The sequence below is a fragment of the Cupressus sempervirens genome, chromosome 3 (genome assembly GCF_028749045.1).
Source record: "Cupressus sempervirens isolate cs-2001-9-10 chromosome 3, ASM2874904v1, whole genome shotgun sequence".
Classification (NCBI taxonomy): Eukaryota; Viridiplantae; Streptophyta; class Pinopsida; order Cupressales; family Cupressaceae; genus Cupressus; species Cupressus sempervirens.
This window is the reverse complement of record NC_143120.1, coordinates 648,679,819-648,705,103: the sequence shown is the minus strand read 5'-3', so window position 1 is coordinate 648,705,103 and position 25,285 is coordinate 648,679,819.

Below are 25,285 nucleotides of genomic sequence, written 5' to 3'. Positions count from 1 at the left end.
CATTTATTCATGTAAATGAATTAATAGATTGGATTCACAAATTATATAATTGAATCCTAATAATTGTCTTATAGTTGGAATATATTTATACATAAGTAGAAAACATCAGTCCATAGTAAATTGGTACATATGAAATTGAGTTTAACTATGAAAAGCTTTGTGATGCACAATTTGTTTGTTAAATTAATATATACTAAGAATTGTTCTTTTTATTTCTTACTAGGCCAGTCTTTGCTTAAGAGTGGTAGGGGAGGTGGAGGAAAAGCTCATGGAGAACATCAATAAGCTAAAGGCAGAAATGGTGAAATTGGAGGAAGCGGGACACATGGAAAGACTATGAGATTATAGAAATAGATGTGTGAGGATGAAGATGGTATACTATGATGCCTTCAAAGAAGTGATTTTCAAGGAAGAAAAAGAGAAGCTAGATTTTCATGCCAACCTTAGCAGGCTTAACCTTGTTGCCTTTTATGATAAGTTAGAAGATATGGTGGAAACCCATGATCGAATGGGGATTATGAGTCAGACCAATGGGGATAAATATGATGGGAAATGGCTTGATGGGTTGAAGCATGGCCATGGAGTCTACAGATGGGCAGATTGGAGTTTTTATATGGGAACCTGAAGTAAGGGGCTCAAGGATGGGAAAGGTACATTTTATCCTGCATGTGGCAATTAGACTAGGCTATGCCACCTTTTGGAATCCTCGCCTTCCAATGTGGATCAGCATGACGATCTCTCTGTTGATGACCAATCTTGTTGGAAGGAGAGAAGCTCTTCTATGTCTGATTTTGAGGTTTATTTTAATACTTCTTATGCTCCTAGCTCCGAAACAACATCCTCAAAAACCCTTGAATCCAGAATAGTAAGAACCTTTTCCTTTGATGGGATAAGAAGCTCAAGTAGTGAGGAATTTGATGATAATGATGAGGGTGTCAGAACTTGTGATCCCAAAATTTTTCCTGTGCAATCTGCTGTCAAGAGAGAATATGTTCAAGGAGTTTTGATTAATGAGGTATCCAGAATAAATGTGCCTTCCAAGGCTGTGAAAAGAGGGCATAAATAGCAACCAAATGAAAGTAAGAGATTGGGTGAAATTATCTATAAAGGGCACATAAATTATGACTTAATGCTCAATCTTCAATTGGGAATCAGGTTCACATATTTATTTGCATATTCACGCATATGACTAGCGACTTGCTCAATATTTTACATTTATATGGATATGCCTTGTAATGTTTATTGATTTTGCTAACAAGAAATTCAGAGTCAGACTAGAAAGAGAATGAAAAATGTATATGTGTAATATTTGAATGATGAAAACAATGTGATTTTAAAATGTTTATTTATTTTTAGTCAATTTCTTGTTATTGAAGAAGACTGTATTGAAATATACTGTTGAGTTTGTGTGTTTGTCCCTAGACATATTGGATTCATAAAATTTTGAATTTGACACACTTGGTTTTGGGTGTACAAGAGATTTACATTTTAAACACCATGCATACTAATTTAGTCTCATCTATGCAATTTTTGCAATTAGTCGAAGAAAGTGGGAGTTATTGTTCTTAGTTTATTTGGCAATTTTTCTTAGCATCCTTGGAAATTGATGCATCTTTGTATCTTAAGATGCTAGCTGTAACTAAACAAGTCCTTTAAGCTATACATTTAGGTGTGGTAGCCAACTAATGCTAGTTGTAAGGTACACAAATTTTATATTGTGGGATTCCTTAGTTTGCCTTAATGTTCCACAGGGTTTCAGCATCCTATTGTTTTTCTTTTCTTCATTGTTTACCAGTGTGACCATTTTACAGGTACTTTGTATGCTGCCAAATTACTATAATCATGTTCATACTTATGAAAGCACATTGATCACTAAATTTTTTGGTCTACATAGTATCAAATCAGTAGGAGGAAAAAATTTATTTTCAATACCTTCTTACTCTATTTTCCATTTATTCGTTGACATAATATGTCAATTTTTGGTAACTAGACATTATTTTCAAAATTAAACATGGTGAGTGGGCTTAAAGTGGCAACTTGGTGGGGCAAGTTGGTGAGCTAACTTAGTGAGGTCACTTAGAGATGCGACATGGCGAGATGATTTGGTGAGCAAGCTCGATGAGCGGACCTCAAGATTGACCTTGATGAGGCACTTTGGTGGGGTGATTTGATGACCGAACTCAAAGAGTCAACTTGGTGAGTATACTTGAACAGTCGACTTGGTGGGGCAAGTTGGTGAGCTGACTTAGCGAGTCCACTAGGTGAGGTGAGATGGTGAGTCAACTTGGCAAGCTAACTTAAAGACTCACCTTGATGAGGCACTTTGGTGGGGTGACTTGATGAGCAAACTTAAAGAGTCAACTTTGTGAGTGTACTCGAACAGTTGACTTGGTGACATGACTTGGTGGGCTGGCTTGGTGATCTGACCTGGCATACGTACTTGAACAATAGACTTGGTGAGCTGATTGAAAGAGTCAACTCATTGAGGTGACTGGGTGGGAGTGACTTGGCAAGCTCACCTAGAGAGTTGACCTAGGGGATGGGCTTGGTAAGCAAACTTAAAGAGTTGACTTGGTGAGCCCACTTGAATTGTCGGCTTGGCGAGTGGACTTGGGGACTTGGTGGGACATGTGGGTGAGGTGGCTTGGTGAGCTAACTTGGTGAGAAGATTTAAGTATTGACCTTGATGAGGCATTTTGGTGGGGCGACTTGATGAACGAACTCTGAGTCAACTTGGTGAGCGCACTTGAATAGTCGACTTGGCGAGCGTACTTCAATTGTTAGCTTGGTGAGTTGACTTGGGGAGTCGGCCTGGCGAGCTAACATGGTGAGTGGGCTTAAAGTGGAAACTTGGTGGGGCAAGTTGGCGAGCCAACTTAGCGCGGCCACTTAGAGATGCAACATGGCGAGCTGACTTGGTGAGCAAGCTCGATGATCAAACCTAAAGACTGACCTTGATGAGGCACTTTGGTGGGGTGACTTGATGATCGAACTTAAAGAGTCAACTTGGCGAGCATACTTGCACTAGTACATTTGGGTTCAATTTTTGACCTTTATTGGTCAAATTTTTAACCCAAATTTCGACCAAATTTTGACCAAATGAAATTTTTTTGCTTGAAATTTTGACTAACTCACTGGTACATGATTTTTCTCAATTGTATAACTAATTATATATTCTTCATATTAGTTATTGTCAATGTTTTTGCAGCATTCTATAAAAAAATTCACATGTCTTGCCTATGATACGACATTTTACATGCATCCTACTCTCTCTCATTCGGCTAATGATGGATTACGCAAAGTGATCTGAAACCATGATGCTAAAAAACACACAATCAAATCCAAAATGAACTTGCACTACAAATGGATTGTGGAAATATGATATTGGTAAAATTGCACGCATGTTTACGAGGACAATCACAACTTAAACATATATTTGTCCTAGTAGACATGCATGCAAACTTAACAATATCAGATTTCCATAATCCATTTGTAGTGCAAGTTTATTTTGGATTTGATTGTGTGTGTTTTTTAGAATCATGGTTTCAGATCACTTTGCGTAATCCATCATCAGCCAGATGAGAGAGTGTAGGATGCATCTAAAATGTTGTATCATAGGCAAGACATGTGAACTGTTTTATAGAATGCCTGAAAAAAAATTACACCTTCTTGTTGGTGGAAATTTCTACCAACACCTGGGTTTTTTTGACCTTTGTTGGTGGAAATTTCCACCAACGCTTAAATTTTTTTCGACCTTTGTTGGTGGAAATTTCCACCAACACCTAAATTTTTTTCTACCTTTGTTGGTCGAAATTTCCACCTTCATTGGTCAAAATTTCCACCAACGCTTAAATTTTTTTCTATATTTGTTGGTCAAAATTTCCACCTTCATTGGTCAAAATTTCCACCAACGCCTAAATTTTTTTCTACTTTTGTTGGTCAAAATTTCCACCTTCATTGGTCAAAATTTCCACCAACGCCTAAAATTTTTTCTACCTTTGTTGGTCGAAATTTCCACCAATGCAAAAATATTTTTCTACCTTTGTTGGTCGAAATTTTGACCAATTCCTGCATGACCTTAGACAATGGCTTGTTGGGTTTTCGACCAATAGATTGGTCAAAATTTTGACCAACAAGTGATTTGGTTGAAATTTTGACCAGAAAAATATCGACCAATGGGTTGGTCAAATTTGGTCAAAAATTTGACCAATAAAGGTCAAAAATTGAACCCAAATGTACTATTGACATATTATTATATATTTTTATAGTGTACTCACTCCTTCTCACATCCCTTCCCACTCTCTCTAGAGATTTCCTTTAATCACTGCTCTCTCTCTGTCTCTCCATCTCTAATCTCTAGAATTACCCCCTAATCTCTCTCTCTCTCTCACTCTCTCTCTCTCTCTCTCACACACACACACACACACACACACACACACACACACACACACACACATCACACTATTTAGATACACCCCATTATCTCTCTCCCTTCTCTTTAGATACACCCTATAGTCTCTCTCTCTCTCTCTCTCTCTCTCTCTCTCTCTCTCTCTCTCTCTCTCTCTCCCTTTCGATATATTATGCTTAGTACAATCACATATAGAGTTAGGGCCCAAGGTTTACAATTTCATTTATATGACACTTAGTGTTATAGTTAGGGTTGACAAGTGGTTAAATCCTACATTAAAACAAGGGACATGGTTAAGGGAAGTATGAGATTTAGGTGTAGTGTTGGAGTATTTAGAGTAGAACTATGGTCAAAATTGGGATATAGGTTTTAAAAATAACTCTAATAGTGGAATATTTTAAATTGTATCTTGTTCATTAAAGGGGAATTATAAGTCCCAACACAACTATTTAGATCATGTAAAATGTGTAAAAAATATATAAGAGTCAATTTTATAGAAAATATTTCTCCATGATGATGTAAGAACATTATATATTGTTGAATTTTTAATAATGCTAATGCAAGTTTTATTGTGATGATTAAGAATTATAATCAATAAGCATGCCTATCATGAAGGACATCTATGTAGACTTATGATTATTTTTCTTAATCAACATATTTAGTAACCACATCCATTAAAGACATCTTTTATAAAAATAATTTTTTTTTCTTGTTCTCTTCTTCATGAAAGTTACATAGAACAATGGCAAAATAGAACTCCCAATACAAGTAATTAGAAGATGTAAAAGTCTGAAACTAGAGACAAGAATGAGCTATATACACAAAATTTATCTGTAATGGTGTAAATACATGTCACATTCTTCAATGATTAGGATTGAATTGTGGCCTTTATTTGAACAATGATTGTGAAAGACTTCTTTCGTCATTAAGGGAAACCCATCCACTTTTTCAGATGTTTCATGCATGAATTTTTCTGCATCTTTCATTTGTATTACTTCCATTTTCTCGACATAGTCAATTGACAATATTGCATTCTCCACAACTTCAATTATATTTGTGTGTGACTCTTTAATTATTTGTCAGCATTTGTCAAACTTTGTATCAAAGAAATCATTTGAGGCCAATGGAGTAATTAGCTAGTATCAATAATGTTTGACTCTTCATTCAATGCATCCATAACTCAAATATGAACCTACATAGATAAGATTGTAATGTTTGAAATATGGTGGCATTACCTTCTAGTTTTCAAACATTACAAACACAAACATTATATACATATTTTTTATTATGAAAAATACTTAATAAAACACACATGTAATCTAATTAAATAATGACAAAATATAAACTAAATATATAATTTGTTTATTTTATGTAAATTATTAATTGTAATAAAATATAAATTTCTTTGGTATGGCGACATTGCCATCCATATTAATGATAACATTTAATTATGAAACATGAAAATATATTTTTTCTTAAACATGCAAATGTAAAACTAATATGAAACATACAAATCTAAAACATGCAAACCAAAACCATTTTGAAATATGCAAATCTAGAACTAATTTGAAACATGCACATTAAAAACATGCAAATGAAAAGTATTATCAAATATATAAATCAAATAGATTTCGAATGCAATTCCAAATCTTAATCAAACATGCAAGCCTAAACTATTATATGCAAATCTAAACAATTTTGAATGCAATTTTAAATCTAAATGAAACTAATTGAAATTGAAATCTAAATCAAAGTAGAATACTATAACTAATTTTAAAACTAAATCTACATCTAAATCTAAACTAAATGCAAAACTTATATATATATATATATATATATATATATATATATATATATATCTTACCTACAAAAAAGTTACTCCAAAACTTCAATCAACTCCTCTTCAAAAACTTCAATCTACTCCTACAATAATATCTGCCTCTTCCTCCCTCAAAACACAAAATGAAAATGAAATGATGAGCCTTTTTTATAACTTGTGAGAGGCTCCTCATATCCACCAATGGATGTCTTCACATTCGATGAATTTGTTTCAAATTCCACCACTCCCGAAAAAAAGAGAGCATGAATTGCATGCAAAAATATATTTAAAAAAATAAATAAATATTTAATTTTTTAATGAAATTATTTAAGCCCTATTTTTTTGACCCCTATTTTTCTGGGTCCTATTTTTTCGGCCCCTATTTTTTTGGATCCTATTTTTTTGGGCCTAATATTTCAACTTGCATTTGGCTTCCTATTATTTCGACTCGCTATTATTTCGAGAATGTTCTATTATTTTTTATATTAAATATAAGGAGTTCAAAATTACCAAAAGGAATCACAAAGTATCAAAACATAATCACGAGAGGCCTAGCCTCACATCAGAGATAATCGACTAATAATTACAAAGAACCAAAAAAGAGAGACAATCCCGGTAGCTAGTGGGGCACATCTTCAAAAGTATCAACCTAGGCAGTGCAGGACAAAGAGTCTTCCATCCAGACTATGCTTTTCTCTTCCTGAATCTGTTTAAGTATATAGATCATTTCTCTGGTAGTATCATGGTTATTTCTTTTGATTTCCTTGCTGAGAAGGTTAATAGTGTGACTGAAAGTCTGAATGTTGTCCATGTGCAATTTCTAGAAGTACCCATTCTTCACCTCATTGGCAAAAAAAGTGGCATGACCATCTTTAAGGAGTCTTTTGAATTTAGCTTTGTCAACTTTCATAGTATTTAGAACCTGCGAGAAAATTTTAAAATGGGTGAGACTTCGAAAAGACTCAGTAAGCAATCTGGGAATGTTTTGAAACCTTTCCTCATTTTTGCATTTCCAAATTTGCCACAAAATGTTAGATGAGAGAATGTTCCAAAACATACATTAGTATCCTTTTTATCATTCATAATAAAACCAATAATAATTTCAAAAATATTGAAATTAGAAGGGATAGAGATACCAAACATCAACTAAACCTCTTTAGCAAAGCTGCAAACAAAGAATATATGTCTTCCCATTTTCGGGGTTCTGCAAATGCTACAACAATTAATATAAGAGAAATTGTTCCTAATAGGAAGCTTACCCAGAATAAGAAGCCATTTAAAACATTTAATTTTAGGATCAATTGAACTTTTCCATAGCTTATCAAATAACTTCTCATAGGAGGAAACATCCAAATCAATGTACCATATTTTATTAACATGATTGATAACATAATTACTATGATTAATAGCAGAATAAATATTCTTAGCTTTTAGCTTGGTGATGATGGTCTCATCCGACCATTTAATTTTCAAATAGTTGCTGGAATTAACATGGCAATTAGTGGGAATGTCCTTACTAGCTTTATAATCATATTATAGTTTTCTTCTAAGAGTTAGGCAGGTTAATTTAATTTTTAACTCCTCCCATAGGATAAGTTTAACATTTTCAAAAATATCAATAAATTGTTTGATCCCACAGGTGGCCCAGTGCTTGGTAGAGCATCCTTGGGTAAGAGCAAGGGGTTTATTACCTAGCTTAAGGTTCCACCAAATGGATCTTTCACCATGGAGAGTCTTGTCATCGTGAATGTTTTTGTTATTAATGAATGGCCTAACATTGTTCCAGGCTTTCCAAATGGACTTGAATATAACCAAACCTTGAACCATGATAGGAAAATTACCACAAATTAGATCACTTAGAGGAAGATTTTTCAAGAATTTGGCTTTCTTGGGGTAGCCCCTTTCAATATTATTTCTAATTAGAATTTTCCATGGACCATCTCCCTCCAAGGCATGAAATATCCATTTGGAGGCAAAAAGCAAGACCACTAAATTTGAGGTCCTTAAGCTCTAATCCCCAACAAGTTTGTCAAGATGGCACCACTCCCATTTAACCAAATGAATTTTTTTGTTCCCTTTCCCATTAGACTAAAGGTAATTGTGGATGGCTTTCTGAATTTCCAATACCTAGTAGTCATTGAACATCCAGGCAGAAGCATAATAAATATTGTATGAAGAAAGAATTTTCTGGCACACTTGGATTATACCAACAAGAGATAGAGATCTATTGTGCCATTTATTAAGTTTATTATGGATTTTTTCCTTGACCCAGCTCCACATTTATTTCAAAGAAGGTTCTATGGAGAAAGGAATACCTAGGTATTTAACAATTTTACAAGGGCCTCCCCATTGGAACCCAAATTTATCAAACCAATTTAGAGGTTGATCTTTCCATCCAAGAAAGATAGATTTAGACTAAGATAAATGGGCTCCCAAAATTTTACAGAATAAATTAAGTTTATTGATCATGGCTTCAAAATTAGCTTCTGAAGCTTCATGAAATAAAAAAGTATCATCAGCAAAGTGACAGTTAATAATTTCCTTATTATTAAGGAGGTTGATACCTTTGACCGTAGGGGATAAAGAATTATCCCTGAGAATGCAAAAGAGAGCATCAAAAGCAATCACAAAGAGGGCAAGGACAAGTGAACAACCTTGTCTAATGGATCTACCTAGAGGAAAGGAGTCTGAAAGTGAACCGTTAATGTCAACCTGGGCATGAGCATCTTTAAGAAGCATTTGAACAATTTAAAAAAAGAGAGGTAGGAAACCAAAAGCCTCAAGCATCATAGTGATAAAACTCCACTCCACACTATCATAAGCTTTTTCAAAGTCCAGTAAGAACATAGAGACATTTTGATTGGAGTGCTTAGCCCAATCAAGAGCTTCCCAACTAGTAATTAGATTATCCAAAATGTATCTACCCTTAACAAAACTAGTTTGGGTAGGACAAACAAACTTAGGGAGGATGGTTTCAAGTCTACGAGACAAAATCTTAGCAAGAATTTTATACTAAACATTCAAAAGAGTAATGGGTCTCCAATTCTTGATAAGGGTTTTGTCCCCATCCTTAGGAATAAGCTTGATATGCCAGTATTAATGGATCTACCCAGAGAGCCAATGTTAATAGCTTCATTGTATATATTAAGCAATTCCTTGCAAATCCATTTGTTGTTAGCATTACAAAACTCCACCGGCAAACTATCAGGGCCAGGAGCTTTATTGTTATTGAGGGAATTGATGGACTTTCCAATCTCTTCCAGAGATATAGGTTGGCTAAGAAGGGAGGCATCATTATTCAAAATCCTCTTGGGGATAAAATTCTTGCATTGATCTCTAAGGGAACTAGCTTCATGAGAGTCTTCTGAAGTGAATAGATTCTCGTAAAAATGAGCAAATCCTTATTAATACTTTCAATATCCATAGTCTCTTGATTATCAATATATAATTTTTCAATGGTTTTATTGTCCTACTTCTTCTTGATAAGATTAAAGAAGAATTTACTTCCTCTATCTCTGAATTGTAACTAGTGAGCTCTAGATCCAATTCTAGCTCCAAGAGCTTTGTGGTGTTGATGAAATTTGAGAGCACTTTTTGCACAAGCAAGGTGTTGGATAAGGGAGGGATCATCGAGATTTTCTTGAATAGAAGCTTCAACATTATAAAGATTAATAGCAAGCCAAGACAACTTACATATGAAATCCTTGGCTTTCTTTTGAACAACAGTTCTAAGAAAATTTTGCCAAGCTAAGACATTCATGTTCCATCTTTTAGCATGGAAAATGGAGGGATAATGAGACTGATTGATAAGTCTAATAATGGATATGGCAGCAAGAATATCTTCATCATCAAGAAGACTAATATTAAGAATGAATTTAGGCCTAATATGCTTGCTAAGGACCGAGGAGCAGCTAAATCTGACTGAGATAGAGATAGGGTGGTGATCCGAAAGAGTGGTAGGAGAGACAAGCACCAGATTGTTATGCTTATTAGGGAGCACCGAAATTTTTTTTTTGCTAAGGTAAAAATGATCCAATCTAGAATAAATTCTAGACTAACCCTTTTGAAAATTGCACCAAGTGTGCCGAAGCCTAGGATTGACATTCTTATTCCCACCTAAAGGATAAAAAAGACATTTAGATTGTTTAAACATATTCCAAGAGAGTTTTTCTTATTCTTTCCAAGAAAAGGGAAGACCCCCTAACTTATCATCTTGGGCTTCAATCATGTTAAAATCACCTCTAAACATCCAAGAGATGTCCGGGAGTGAAGTAAGCCAAGACCAAAAGTTTTCTCTTTCAATGTAATCATTAGCATCATATAGGGAGCACATACCAAATTCAGAGTTATTATAGATAGCCTTGTTACAAGGGGAAATACCAAAACTCTTAATCCTGGGACCCCATTTTGGGTTGACCAAAATAGCAACACCCCCTCTCCCTTGAGGATGATTAGTGGAGAACTTAATGGCATCTTTCCAAAGAAAATTAAGGTTGGATTCAAGAGTGAATCTAGTAGATTTAATTTCTTGCAACATAACCATATCAATACAAATAATACTGTTAAGAAAACTTTTAATCACAAATTTTCTATTAGGACACTCCATTCCTCTAATATTCCAGGATAAAAAATTCATTGGGAAACAATTTTTGACTTAGACGCATCAGAGCCCGCAATATCCTCCATAGGAGTGTTTTCCCCAGGGTTCATAGGACTCTGCTTTTTGGTGTTTGTATTTTTGTTTTTGAATCCGAGAGGTCTCCCTCTCCTTTTTGCTATAAGGATATCCTCATTGTCAAAAAGAGAAGGAGAGTTGATATCCAACTCCAAAATTGGGGAGGTAGTAGTGGTTGGGGCCACTGGGATGACTTGCACAATAAAGTCATCAACAATTTCTTTAAATTTTTTAATTAGAAGCTTTGAACCTATTGAAGAAATTTGAGAGGGGGCTTTGAAGGTGATAGTAGGAGCTAGGTGAGAAGGGGTATTAATAGCCTCTTGAGCTTTAGGCTCTGAAACTATGGCAGGAGGAGGGGGGAAAACAGGGGTAGGAAAGGCAACATTATGTTTATTTGCACAATTTTTTCTCTTTTTTTAATAGTTTGAAAACCATTAGTATGCTCAACGGTATTCATAAGAGCTCATTGTGAGATAAATGAAGGAGGACTCAATTGAGTAAGAACACTAGGTGAGGGCATCAGATTAGTTTTAATAGAGAAAGAGGGAACCAGAGGTGTAGATGCAAGTGACGTTGTAGGGTTACTAGATTTAGGGATTTTATTCTTGATAATGGAGTAGTCCTTCCTAAGATGCCCCTCTTTCCTACAAAGAAAACAAGAATTTAGCCCTCCCAAAGTCTCAATAGGACAAGAAAAAACTTCATTAGTGATAACAATTTTTAGTTTAGGTTAGGCAGATCATTACCTGGTTTAAGCGATATAAGAACTCTGACATCTAAGTGGGGAACTAGTCAGATAGAATCATCCATACGAACAAATTTGCCAATGGGTTTAAGGAGTTGTGGCAAAATTGCCACAGAAAAGGAGGGATTTGTTTTATAAGGATCCATCTAGGGATTGAAAGGAAAATGACTTCATCTAGGTTGGCATTAGGAGTCCATGCCAAGGCTCAGAAAGTGGTATTGCCAACTAACCAATATTCCTAATTTTTAAGCACCATAGATTGAACTTCATGATCATTGAAAAAATTTACAAACAAACCCTTCTAAATCAGGCGGCAAAAAGAAATGTGGAAACCATGTTTCTGATTCCAGAAGTTGTGGAACCAGTCATCCAAGAATTTCCTAGGTGGCACCTTATCTATTTCAACTATTGAAAAAAAACTTGCAGAGTTTCACAATCTATCTTTCTCCTTTAATATCTCAAGCAACATTTTAAGGTTTGGAGGAACATCAAACGAAGAAAGGTTCCCAGATTGCTTACCTGTTGGCAAGTTTTCATTGTGGGTAGAAGTGGTAAAACAAGCACTAGAGCTAATCGTAGGAGCCGAACTTGCGACAACTTCTAGGAATGATTTTGGCTTACTACCAGGAACAACGTTAAGTTTAATCGTACCCAAAACATTGCTAATATTGCCATTTGAAGTGAGGGGAGATGAAATCACAGGGGAATTAAATTGCAAAGTTACTGAACCTACCAAAATATTAAGGGAAGCATTAATATAAGGGTTAGGGAAATTGGGAAGATCACACCTGGAGACATCCTTCTCTACCAAGTTACAGTTGAAACTGCCTAAAATACCAGTCACCCCAATGACGCCAGTGATGCCCGGGGTAAGGATGACACCAAAATTAATTTCTAAATATTAAATTTGTTTGTAACTCCCATCAAATTTATTTTTTATTTCTATTTGTTAATAATTATGATTGCCAAATGACATTACACATTTTTGTTTGGTTTTTAATATTTTTGTGAATGTCAAATGGCATTATCTATTTTAAATTGATTTTTAAAAATAAATTTTGTTTGTAACTCCCATAAAATTTATTTTTAAGTCGATAGGCTTATATGTGGGAGCTTTGCTCTTGAATTTTACAATTTTTAGTCGAAAAAGTGTCAGCCCCTTCCGTCAAAAATTATTTTTGGTTATTTTAAACTACTTTCAGATCATATATATATTTAAAAAATGCTTTTTATTTCTTTTTTTATTTCATTTAAATTCCTTTCTATTCTTATTTGTCATATTATTTAATACTTTCTCTAATTTGATTTGTTGTATCAATACATTCCCTTTTAACTTGTTTTTTCCTTCTACATGCTCAATCTTTTTAGATTGTCATGTCTTTAAATTGTCCTTCTAAGCTCACAATGAGGTTTATTAGATGTGCCTATTTTCACAGATCTGTAGCTTCAATTTTATTCAATGGATTTTATTCTTTAATTTCTTGTATGAACCACTCTTATGCTTTCTCTCTGGGATTTTCTTCTTCTTTCTATTTTCTATTGTGATAGCTCTGTTTCTCTTGGGACTGTGTTTCCACATCTTTTCCAAGCATGCCTAGATCATGTGTAACTGATTTAAAAAAAAAGATTAGTATACTTAGTATTAGTACTTGATTCATCCTTTTTTGAGTTGTTTCTCATAAGTGGACATTTAATCTATCACATCTATCTCATGTGGTATAGTTCTATATTTGTGTATGCTATATAGATCACTATACATATCATTAAGATGGTTCTATACATTTATATACATTGCATGCATTACTGTATATATGAGAACTAAGTTTGGTATGGTAATAATTCTTTAAGGAGCAAGTTATTGTTAATTCATGGGCTTCTTCTAAGTCCCTTTAAGAGGCAATGACCAACAAACAACTTCCTATTGTTTGTGCATTCTTTTCAACGATAGCAATACACTTATTCACATTTTATCTTCCTTAGAAATGCTCCTTTTTTTGAAGACATTGTTAAATAAATGGAATAAACCACTATCACTTATGCAAATTGTTTATGAGTATTTTTAATATATATTGAACTATTTGGTAGCATTAAAGTGATGACTATTGCTTGATAGTGATTCATGTTTTGAGCTATTAAAACTGACATTACATATGCATAATTTCTTGTGTCACTCAAAAGTGATATTATCATCTTTTTCTTTACTTCAATAAAAAAATATTATTGTTGTTATTAAACTACTCAATGATATTCAATGAATTTAATTTTTATTTTTAAATTTTAATATTATCTCAACACACAAATTTATAGAAAATTTTAAAAATATTTTAATAAATCTTTATAGAAATATTCTATTTCTATCTAGATTTTAGTTTTAAATTTATTATTTAAAAAATATATCGATTTAGAAATATATTATCTAAAAATATTTTATATCTATTTGTATTTTCATTATAGATTTTTATAGAAATATTTAAATATATCTAGAAACTTATAGAAATATTCTATTTCTATCTAGATTTTGGTTTTAAATTTATTATTTAAAAAATTGTATAGATTTAGAAAGATATCTAAAATAATTAAAAAATATTTTCTATGGATTTAGATTTTAGCTCTAGATTTATTCTAAAATTTGTTTTTCAAAAAAATTATAAAAAAATTATAATCATAAATTGTATAATGATTAGCATGTGAAATTGAGAAAAGAAGAAAACTAGAAATTAATTAAAATGTCAATTTCATTATTGTTATTCAAAATTAAAGAATATTTGTATACTTCAATTTAAAATATATAATGAGTATAATTGTTTAGAATCTTGATATACATAGTGGTTAAGAATGAAAAATATATAAATATCTCACAATTTAAATAAAATATTTGTCTTAGGAAAAGGATAGGGTTAAAAAAATGAACTTTCAAATAACTTTTAATGTTAAGATTTATTAAGGCTTAACTTTAAGGTTAGTCTTCAAATTAGACAATAGATTATTAATTGTTATAATTAGAATAATAATTATGAGTACAATTTAATTATTATAAGTGCTAGGGTTCAAATAGATTTGTAGGAGATATCTTTGGTTAGAATTTAATCATGATTAAGTTTTAAATTAGTTCAACTTCAAATAAAGTTGGGTTAGAATACAATTAGTATTAGGGTTTAATCAAAGATTTAATTAGAATTAGAGTTCAATTTAGATCAGAGTTTAATATGTATTTTATATTTACATTGTTATATATCAAAAAATCGTATTACCTATCGGCTCATTGTTGTATGTATAAAAGCATACAACTGCTGGTCTATTTCTATATCTTAATAATTATGATTTTCAAATGGCATTACATATTTTAATTTGTTTTTAAACATTTTTGTGAATGCCAAATGACATTTGTTATTTTAAATTAATTTTTAAAAGGGAATTTCGTTTGTAACTCTAATCACATCTTTTTGCCTTACATGGATTATTCCTTAGAATATTCTCGTGTTGGGAATTGTTGCTCCCATTGTATATGCCTCTTGACATAATTGATTTAAGTGAGGGGTTAGGGGAGGGGTGCTAATACGTTTGTGGGTGCATGTGGAGTGTCACGTGGACTCAAAAATAAGAATTTTGCCCTCTCTATTTAGATTGTTCAGTTGACATTTGCAAAATATTAAATAATTGCATGCTCAATTTTGTTAGCTATGAAATTTTGGAGGTGGGCATAAGTATTTATAGTTTATTTAATGAGAATATGATGAAATTTTTTATCAAAAGTTATAGTAGCGATTAGATCTAGAAAGGAATATGAAGTTGGTTTGAGTTTTTTTGACTCAAGGTCTTATAGGTCGTTGGTCTCATGGTCATCATTAGAATCCTTGATTCATTTCATCTAGTGTGTCAGAAATTGTCCATTTTAGCGTGTTGACTTACATGTGTGCTAGCATACCTCATTGACCCCCCCCAATAACTATGTGTAAATTATCAATGGGGATTATGTGGCCACTGTTCAAGCCAACCTCTTCACATATTTGAAGTCTCGCCACCTATCACTCTTTCTCACAATGGTATTAACTATGTACCAGTTCCCCTTGCATCAATTCCCCTTACTTCCCCCTCAAGTCTCCTAGTTCTCAATCAAAATGCATTGAATGTGTTTGTCTTCTTGTCAGTCAAGCTCACTTTCATACGTTTCACTCTCACATAGTCTTTGGTCTTTGGAACATTGTAAACTAGAACATGCTTGCTTCAAATCCACAATTAATTCACTTGTAAATACCATTAGTACTCTAAATGAGTTTAAAGAAAATGCCACACTCTAATAGCAGTGATTCTCCTAAGCATGTCTTTCTTCATTTGTGATTTTGGGATATGTTTATTTAATTTCAAGTTTTTTTCTCGTGTTTCCATTTTTTAACTTACAAGCTCACAAATGGTGGTTCAAAGGCGAGGAGGAAAAGTATTGTACAAGGCATTCTAATGCCAAGTATTTGAGCCAAGTGAGGAGAAATCCTCACTGAGGCCCCATTTCCCATTTTTGGGCAATTATTTCCCTTTTTTGTTTGTTTTTTCGTTCATCTTTAACTTGAATGTGCATTGTAGCCTTATTTATGTTCATTGGTGTTTTTTTGTATTAATGAACACAACAATCTATGTTCATAAACCTAATTAAATATTTGAGGGAAATGAACTCTTTAATTTGAGCCTCATTGTTATTTTCATGGTGGTATAAAACAAGTTCTATTTTCATCACTATTAATATTCATCATTTGGTTAAATATCAAGGTTTGATATTAATTGTTATTACTAGGGTTTAATTTTCCCTACTGTTATTAGGTTTTTTATACTACTCTTTCACTAGAAAATTCGATAGTCTTATGGAATTCTTTAATTTCGAATGATTGGGGTGATTTGAATTTACTATTTTCATTTATTGCTATTATAGTCATTTCCAATTCATCGTTAGTAGTATATTTATACGATATTAAATTTTAATCAAATCTTGTGAACAAATTGTCCTTCCAATTATTTTTAAAGCTTAATAGTAACAAATTTCAATATTATATCTTAATGTTTTTTGTCAAATAATTATACTCATTGTAATGATAATTGTATACTTCAATAAGTACAACAAGATCCAATACGAATTATAATAGTCTAGAATTATAATAATTAGCTCGATAATTTTATATATATCTGTGTGTGTGTGTGTGTATGTGTGTGTGTGTGTGTGTGTGTGTGTGTGTGTGTGTGTGTGTGTGTGTGTGTGTGTGTGTGTGTGTATGTGTGTGTGTGTGTATCAAAAATTGATGTTTTGCATCGATGATTACACCACTTAAAATTGTCCAAGACATGTCATCAAATTGGCAAAATACTAAAAAACAAAACGATGCCTATAAGTATTAATGGAAGTATAAATTTGTGTTGTAGTTTGGTATAATTGCAAGGATCCAGCTAGAATGGATCTAGTCAAAATTGTTCAAGTCGAAGTTACGTAGCTTCTACATGGAGATTACATGGCATAGGGGGTTTGGGGTGGAATGGATCTAGATGGACTCATTTCGACCAAAACCCATTGATTATAAAAATTGGTCGAGATCTTTTAGCCCCTGATTTGCAACTGAGGAATTTTTGGAGCACATAAGGGGCTACTAGAGAATTTTGGTCAAACCAAGGTAGGCCCACTTTTTTTCTATTGTTTCTTTAAATGTTGTTAGAGTAAATGTTTTAAAAATATTTTATTGGAGTAAATGTTTTTTAATGTTGTAATAGAGTACAAATAAATGTTTGCATTTTTTTTCATAATTTAATAAATGCTAGATTCTTCTTTCATAGCTAATTAAGTTCCTCTTTTAATAAACATTGTATTCTTCTTTCACAGCTAATTAAGTTCCTCTAGTCATGAAACTCAAATTTTATCTTCAAAGCCTCAAAACACAACTGCACTTTTTCAACAATTTGGTGGCTTCAATCAGAATATTCTACTTTTGGACAACTATTATTTACTCACTTTTGAACAACTCTTTCTTTTACCAAACTTATTATTTACAAACAATAGGACAACTATTTTTCCTCTATACCTTATATTGAGAAACACAAAATATAAACACATAAGAATGACCAACAACATGATCATATAAACTGAAGTTTTATTCATTATATGTGAGAACTACAATTGCTAATAGATCTTTTTTATGATTCCCTACTATTGTGTCATGCCCAAACTATGAGGGCAAAAACACACAATTTTTTTTTTAATTTAAAATTTATAATTATAAAGCTCTAAGTTTTACTCTGATCTCAAACAAGAGAAGTGAAGGTTCACTAGAATACATCTTAAGTTTAAAGCTCTAGTGGAGGAATACATCGTTAAGATTTTGAAGCTTTAGTTATTAGATTGATATCGATCAAAAGATGCGTTATTTTATTAACTTACAACAATATGAAACAATTATTTAAATAACAATGTAAATGTATTCGGGTTTAGATTAATTGAAAATATCTAATCAAAATCAACTATAAATCTCTTAGACAATTATCGATTGACAATCTAACCGATATAGAAAGTCACTTTAAGAAAAACAATTAACTAAAATTAAAGCTGAATATATATATATATATATCTAAAATTTATTAACTTAAAACATTTCAACTCTCTTAACATAAAAATTAACTATCTAATCTTACTAAATTTAAATTTCATTTACTAACAACTAACTAAATCTAAAGCCTACTAACTAATAAGAAACTTTATTAATTTAAATAATATTTCATAAATTTAACATAAATCTAAACTTATTTAAATTTAAACTAACTAACTAAATCATACTAATACCACTAATATATATAAAATTTTAAAACAAAAACTTTTAACAAATAACAATTAAACAACAAAATTAAAACTTTAAAACTTAAATAAAATTAAAACTAAATCTAAATTCTAACATCACTAACTACCAATAATTTTTAAAACATACTAATTCCTATAAAGAATTTTATTAAATCACTAATAAAATTAAAACTAACAATTTAATATTTAACTATATTTAATATAGACTAACTAGCACATAACTAAAAACTAATCTAAAACTAAAAAAAAATTAAATCTTAAACTAAATTAAATTATAAATTAACAAATTACTTAATTAAACTAACCCATCCCAAACCTAAACACTGACTCACTATCACACTCATTTAACCCTACCTTAATACTCTATACCTATACTAGGCCTGCACTATCCACCCTTCCATCCCTCATGGTGGCGTCCAACTACCATGCATATATCCTTCAATACTAAGTTTGTAGCGCTTCCCAAGCGCTTTCCAAGCTCTACACTCTGCCCGAGGTGATATGGTGCGCTGACCCAAGGTGGAGTGATGTGGGCGACCCAAGTAACAAGGGCGCAAGAAAAAATAAAAAAAATGCAATACAAACTAAAGCTAAGGCAATACTAGCGCTTCCATGCATTTCCAAAGGAACTCTGCCCAATAAAGCCTGCGCAGGACCATCCTAAGAAAGGTGGCGACCAATGCATTTAAGGGTGGAGGAAGATTAAATCAGTCATTCCAAATGCCATCAATCAAGGACAAGACAAGTTGCGAAATCCTATGGGGAAATAGGGTGATGTCACCCTGAGTAAATAAACTGACTTTGTTGCTTTTTAAAAAAAACACAAAACTCAATCAAGTTCATCTCCTAAAATCTGACACCTAAACAAGAAGATGGAGGTAAAGCATTTCTATTATAAAGTTTTATAGGTAGCAAAATAGATATTTTAGGGTATTTTTAAAATGTTAAAAGTCTATTTTGAAATTTTTACATCTATTTATAAATTGATTAAATTATATTGATATTTTTCAAACATAATATAAAAGGAATCTTTAAAAGATTTTCTGTTGCCCAAACCAATTAATTGTTTCTCCCATACAAAAGACAGAGAGTTTCTTTACTCTCTTGAGACATTTTTTTTTTGCCTTTATTTTTCTAAGTATACTTTTTGAAGTTGATTGATTTACTAAGAGGGGTTATATATTTTTTTCAATAAATTTAATAGGAACCATTTCAAATTAAATATACCAAGGATTTGAATGATCCATTTTAACTATAATGCAAGAATTGATTTAACTCCATCAATCACAAAAACTAATCTTTCATTCATAATAGAATTTTCGTTTCCAACATATAAGAAAGCTTGAAATTTGCCTAATTGAATCAAACATCATTTCCATCCTATTTTTGATGTACATCCATCTAATTTAAAATTATGATTAAATCACATGATAAACAATTATACTCAAACACCAATTTTATTGGTAAACCTGATTCAAAGGTTCAGCCAGGAAAGAACCAAGAAGAAAATCCGGCATTGTTGCCATTACAACATAGTTTTGAAAAAATAGTTACATAGGATTTCAATCCCTGATTACAACCATTTAATTGAATTTTCTTCATGACCCTCATCAAGGGATTCATAACAATTTTTGCAACACACTTCAAGAACCATGGAGGGAACAGAATCTGATCAGGTGGCAACAAGCTTGACCAAGAAACAATTCAACTATGCATATTCATACAAGGTTTTCACAATAGGATTCACAATGAATCAAAACTAGGGAAAGGTGGATTTTTCCAACAGGAGATGTCAAACACAACACCAAACTAGGTGCCCAATCGAGGTTATAAATCAATAACTTCTGTTCTTCCATTCTTACATACCAAAACTCATACATGGTTTGTGCTGACAGGTAGGGGCCCATAACACCCTACCCTCTCTCCCTCTTCTCGTCCTCAGAAGAGACTCTACATTGTTGGAGTCCAACTAAAATGCACTTTCCCGAAATTGGCCACTTCTTCCCTTTCCAAGGGTGAGTAATACCAAAACACCTATGCAAGAAAATCTCAAAATTTAAACATAAACAGGAAAAGAAAATATTCAAAAACATGATTTTCAAATCTTCCCAACATACCCACAATCATATAAGCATTCAAACATCAACAAGGTAGCATAAGCATGAAGCAAGCATGAAAATTTGAACAAGGGAGATGAGAATTCCTACCTTCACAAAGAGGTAATGGCAAATGAACAAGTTTGAGTAGAGCTTTTCCCTTCCTTGCTTCAATCTTCCAAGAATCCTCTCTAAATGTAGAGATTGGGTTCCAACCTCCACTAGTCCAAGAAGGGCCTCTAAATAAGCCTCAAACTCAACCACCAAAGGGATCAATAACTTCAACCACCCACCTACAAATCTAGAAGCTCCTAACTCAACCCATACTATGGTTAAACACTAAATGGAGGTGAGGTGAGGCAACTCATGGTAGCTATAGTCAATTTTCGCACAAAGGCAAAAAGAGACTTTTTGAGTGGCCTTAAAAGTCAATAAAAGGGGCTTAGGGGTTGGAAAAGACCCACAACCCATACTCATACCCTTTGGGTATAACTATTTCATGTTTTAAGCCTTAAGAATAGGTTTAGAGCCAAACAAAAGTTAGGAAATAATTAGGACCAACTAACAACTCAAAAAAGCAGATTAAGCACTAATCCGAATTAAAGGTAACTAAACTCGATTAAAAATTCAATTAGCAAACTAACACTAACTTAAATCCAACCTAGGTCCAAAGGTTACACAGCTAACCCTAGCGAGCACGCTGAAGAACATAAGCAAATTCACGAGTGTCAAGTGACACTTATAAGAACACAGTTACGAACATTAACATTCACTGAATACAGAAAGATACATACATACATCTCACAATACAATACTTGAATTACAAACAACAAAGTTTTCAAAATTAGCACATAGGGATCAGTTCTGTTCCTCCGTCAGTTTTCTTGACTAAAATATCTGCACATTCATTGCACACATCAGTAGTCCCGAAAATCACATGTACATATGTATATATACGTATCAGGAATCATATAAATTAAAACATCCATCTATAACAAAATCAGGGTTTCTCTCATCCTATTCAATTCTTAACCATTTAAAATATCTTAAACCAAAATGTTAATTCTACTTTTTACTTAATTTATCAACATACATATACCTAAAACATTAAATGACGGACATCAATTATTTGAAAATAACATCACACAACATGAAATAATATGATATGTTCAAGTATCTGATAATGTCTCGACATCTCGAATCGTGAGTATCAAAATAATAAAGTAACAACTAAAGCTATGAAGGGTCGAGGCGAGGCCTCACATATTGCACATGGCATGCATACACTTATATAGAATTAGCTCATGTTGAGAATGATATTCACCTTATTTGAGATCAATGAGGATGCGCCTAATGATGACCATAATGAATCTATCAAACCAAAAAGATCTTTTGCGTTCACTATATTACATGAACCTCACATTTTGTCTGTAGCTACACTGAGGCAAAAAATGACATGATGAAAAGCATGTTAACATGTCTTAATATACATTTACCATGCTATCATTCCATCATCCACTTGTTGAACAAGCAGTGCGAAAAATTATAGTTAAATATAAAAATCATGTCTTCTTCAGACGAGAAACAGTCCCAATTTCGATTCTATGGAAGGGCATTTAATAGTGGTTCCTAGTCCTAAAATAGATGTAAGCAAAGAAATGAGATTGTGTTTGAAGAAAGAGGCATCCAGAGAAAGAATAATGAGAAAGTTTCATGATCTGATAGTGCACGGTGTAAAGGCATGGGACAGTGATGCCAACGAGTTTTATAATTCTCTTGCTCAGGCTTACATTGAACTTGACAAAGAGATGGATATGATGAATGTGAAAGATACTCGCTGATTACATTTTATCGCTCTACATTGCTTAGTTTTCTCAAGTATCTGGAATCTTGGTTTTAGAAGCTAGAGTATATTCATCTTTTTTTAAAAACACTCCCAGGTGGATTATTTAGCTCTTATTATTACGAATTTTGAAATACAATATTCAGGTTTGTTTGTTTATTTAGAGAATGTGTTTGTTTCATATTTGCGCTACTTTTTTAAAAGTGTCACACTCAGAATTTTTTTTAAAATATTGATTTCAAAATCTGCAGGCTACATTTGAATGGTCTGATTTGATGGAGAGGCTCATAGATCAGACATGGAGAGGAGGAGCAAGGAAGTGTCAGGCAAGATATTGTATTACAAAAAATTTGATATTTCCTTTCTTTTTTGCATTTTAGTTTTTTCGGATTTTGTGAATCTTGTTCGCAGAATTAGGTATCTTCAGTGCAAAATAATTGAATGTGACATTCGGCAATGCTCGAATAAACTCTCTTATGGAATTTGCGCATTCTTAAAATAATTTTTGGAATATCATTTGATTATATTTAGTTGCCCTAGAGAGGAGTCAGAAGATGTATATTCTGTGTTTGGTTGCAACAATTAAAATAAAAATAAGAATTGGAATAAATATTTTTTTAAAATTTTAATAATTTAATTTTTTTGAGGTCTGTTAAATTTTAAATATAACAAAAAAATGTTTTAAAAGCTAAATTTTTTGTTAATTATTTTAAAAGCAAGTATCTTATTTTTAAAAAAATTGACTTTATAGTTAATGTCTAACACAACCTTTGAAAGTATTTAAAATTATATTTAATGTATTAAATAACTACTTATAATTGATCTTTAAATATTTTGGTTTATTATTTTAAAAAATAAAAAAGTTCTTATTTTAAAATGTATAGTTTTGATAACATTAACGTGATATTTCAACTTAGTTTAAATTAAAATATTAAAATTCAAAACTTTAATATTTTTAAAAAATACAAATAAGTCATATTTAAATAATCTTTCAACATGATTTTAATTTTAAAAAAATTAGACAGAAGATTTATTTGTAAAGATAATTTTATAAAAGTTGATAAAAGATCTCAAATTTGATATAAGTCTTTTTGTCATTTTAGAAAAATCCTATGCAAGTTCTACTTATGGAATTTCTTGCATATGGTCCCATCAAATAAATACAATTACAAGGCAAATAAAACATCATAAAAAGTAAATTTCAACCTTTTGAACCTTGCAACACTTGCACTCTATTCCTCCATCATGCAATGTACTTGTTGTTCCTTCATCATGCCTTGTTCCTTCATCACACATCATACTTATTGTTTGCACATCACTGACCCAACCATAGAATCCACACCCATCATGTCCTTACAATAAAAAATATTTATTAGTGTTTAGCATAATAATTAATTATTCATTACACTAATTTTAAAGAAAATTAATTATAATAACCATCTTTTTTCTAATCAAGCAACACCAAAATTTACACCCAGGATTTTTTGGTGTATTAGAGGTCTTTAACAAACATGGGCCAACACCACAATGACATGTTGGCACCTTCGTTAAAACCATCAACCCTACAACATCAAAAGTAAATTTGTTGAATGAAAATACATCCTACAAAAGATCAAATATATTAACATAAATCAATGTTTATAAATTGTATTTTCTCTTTACTTCATGGAATCTATATCGATAATACTCAAATCAATTATTCAAGAGTTATGGATGCCCAAAAATACCTATAATGACTGAGTGAGCTTCCCACTATTATATATTGTTTATGATGAAAGCAATTAGAAAACATTATCATCAAGAGATGGTTTTTTAATATTATGATACTTGCTAAAATGGGTCTTAAAATCTCATATTAATTGAGCTATAAATTTAGCTCTTCCACATCTATCAATTGGATTGTTTCAAGCCTATGTTTACCCAACTTGTGCATCATAGTTCACCTTCAAATAGAGGTATCATTATCATGTAAAGTAAAGTAGAAAGACAAGGTTATGGTGAGTTCAACATGAAAATCATAAAATACATATAAGCATTATGGGACCAAGAGAGTAGATACTGTCATACAGGGCAAAGACTAGGATCAAAGACCATCATGATAATAGAAGAGAATTCTCTTATGAATAACATAGTGATCCCATTGTCATAAATTCAAGCAATAGAGTTGTATCAAATGGAGAAGGCAACTTAATGAAGAAAGAGTACCATTTACCATTGAGTAGAAGGCAAATGATTGAATCATGCAACTCAAGAAGGCTTAGGCTTTAGGAAATCAATCAATCAGAAAATTAAACATTCAATTGAAATTAGAAGGGAAATCATGACAACAATTGAAAATCAAGATTGTCCACTAAAGTCTATTGAGGTTTTTTTAATTGATCGCAAACACTAAAGCTTGATTTCAAAGTGAGAAGATTAATGCATGAGGTTGTTATCTAGATCTTGGAGATGTATCAACTTGTTGATTTTATGGTGGCCTACGTTTCTTTTGAACTACTTGTTTATATATAAGATATGCATTAGAGGGCTATTATTCTTTCCTATACAACTCCAGTCATGGTCTACCTAAACCATGGATGTGTAGCTAATGGTTCCATAGTAAGTAGGGCTCCTTGTAAAACATTTCCAGTTGATCCCATCAACTGAGCTAGTTCATTCTCACATCAATATCAATAGATCAACCACCATTTATCTTGTAAATGGTTGCTATCAATCAACTAAATTCAATGTACACACTCTAAGTCATCGCGATCACACAAAAGATAGTAAAACTAAGAAAAAACAAGACCAAAGAAAATAAGCAATCAAAGTGACAAATAAAATATCCACATCAACTGATATTCTTGGTGACTAATAAAAAAACACAG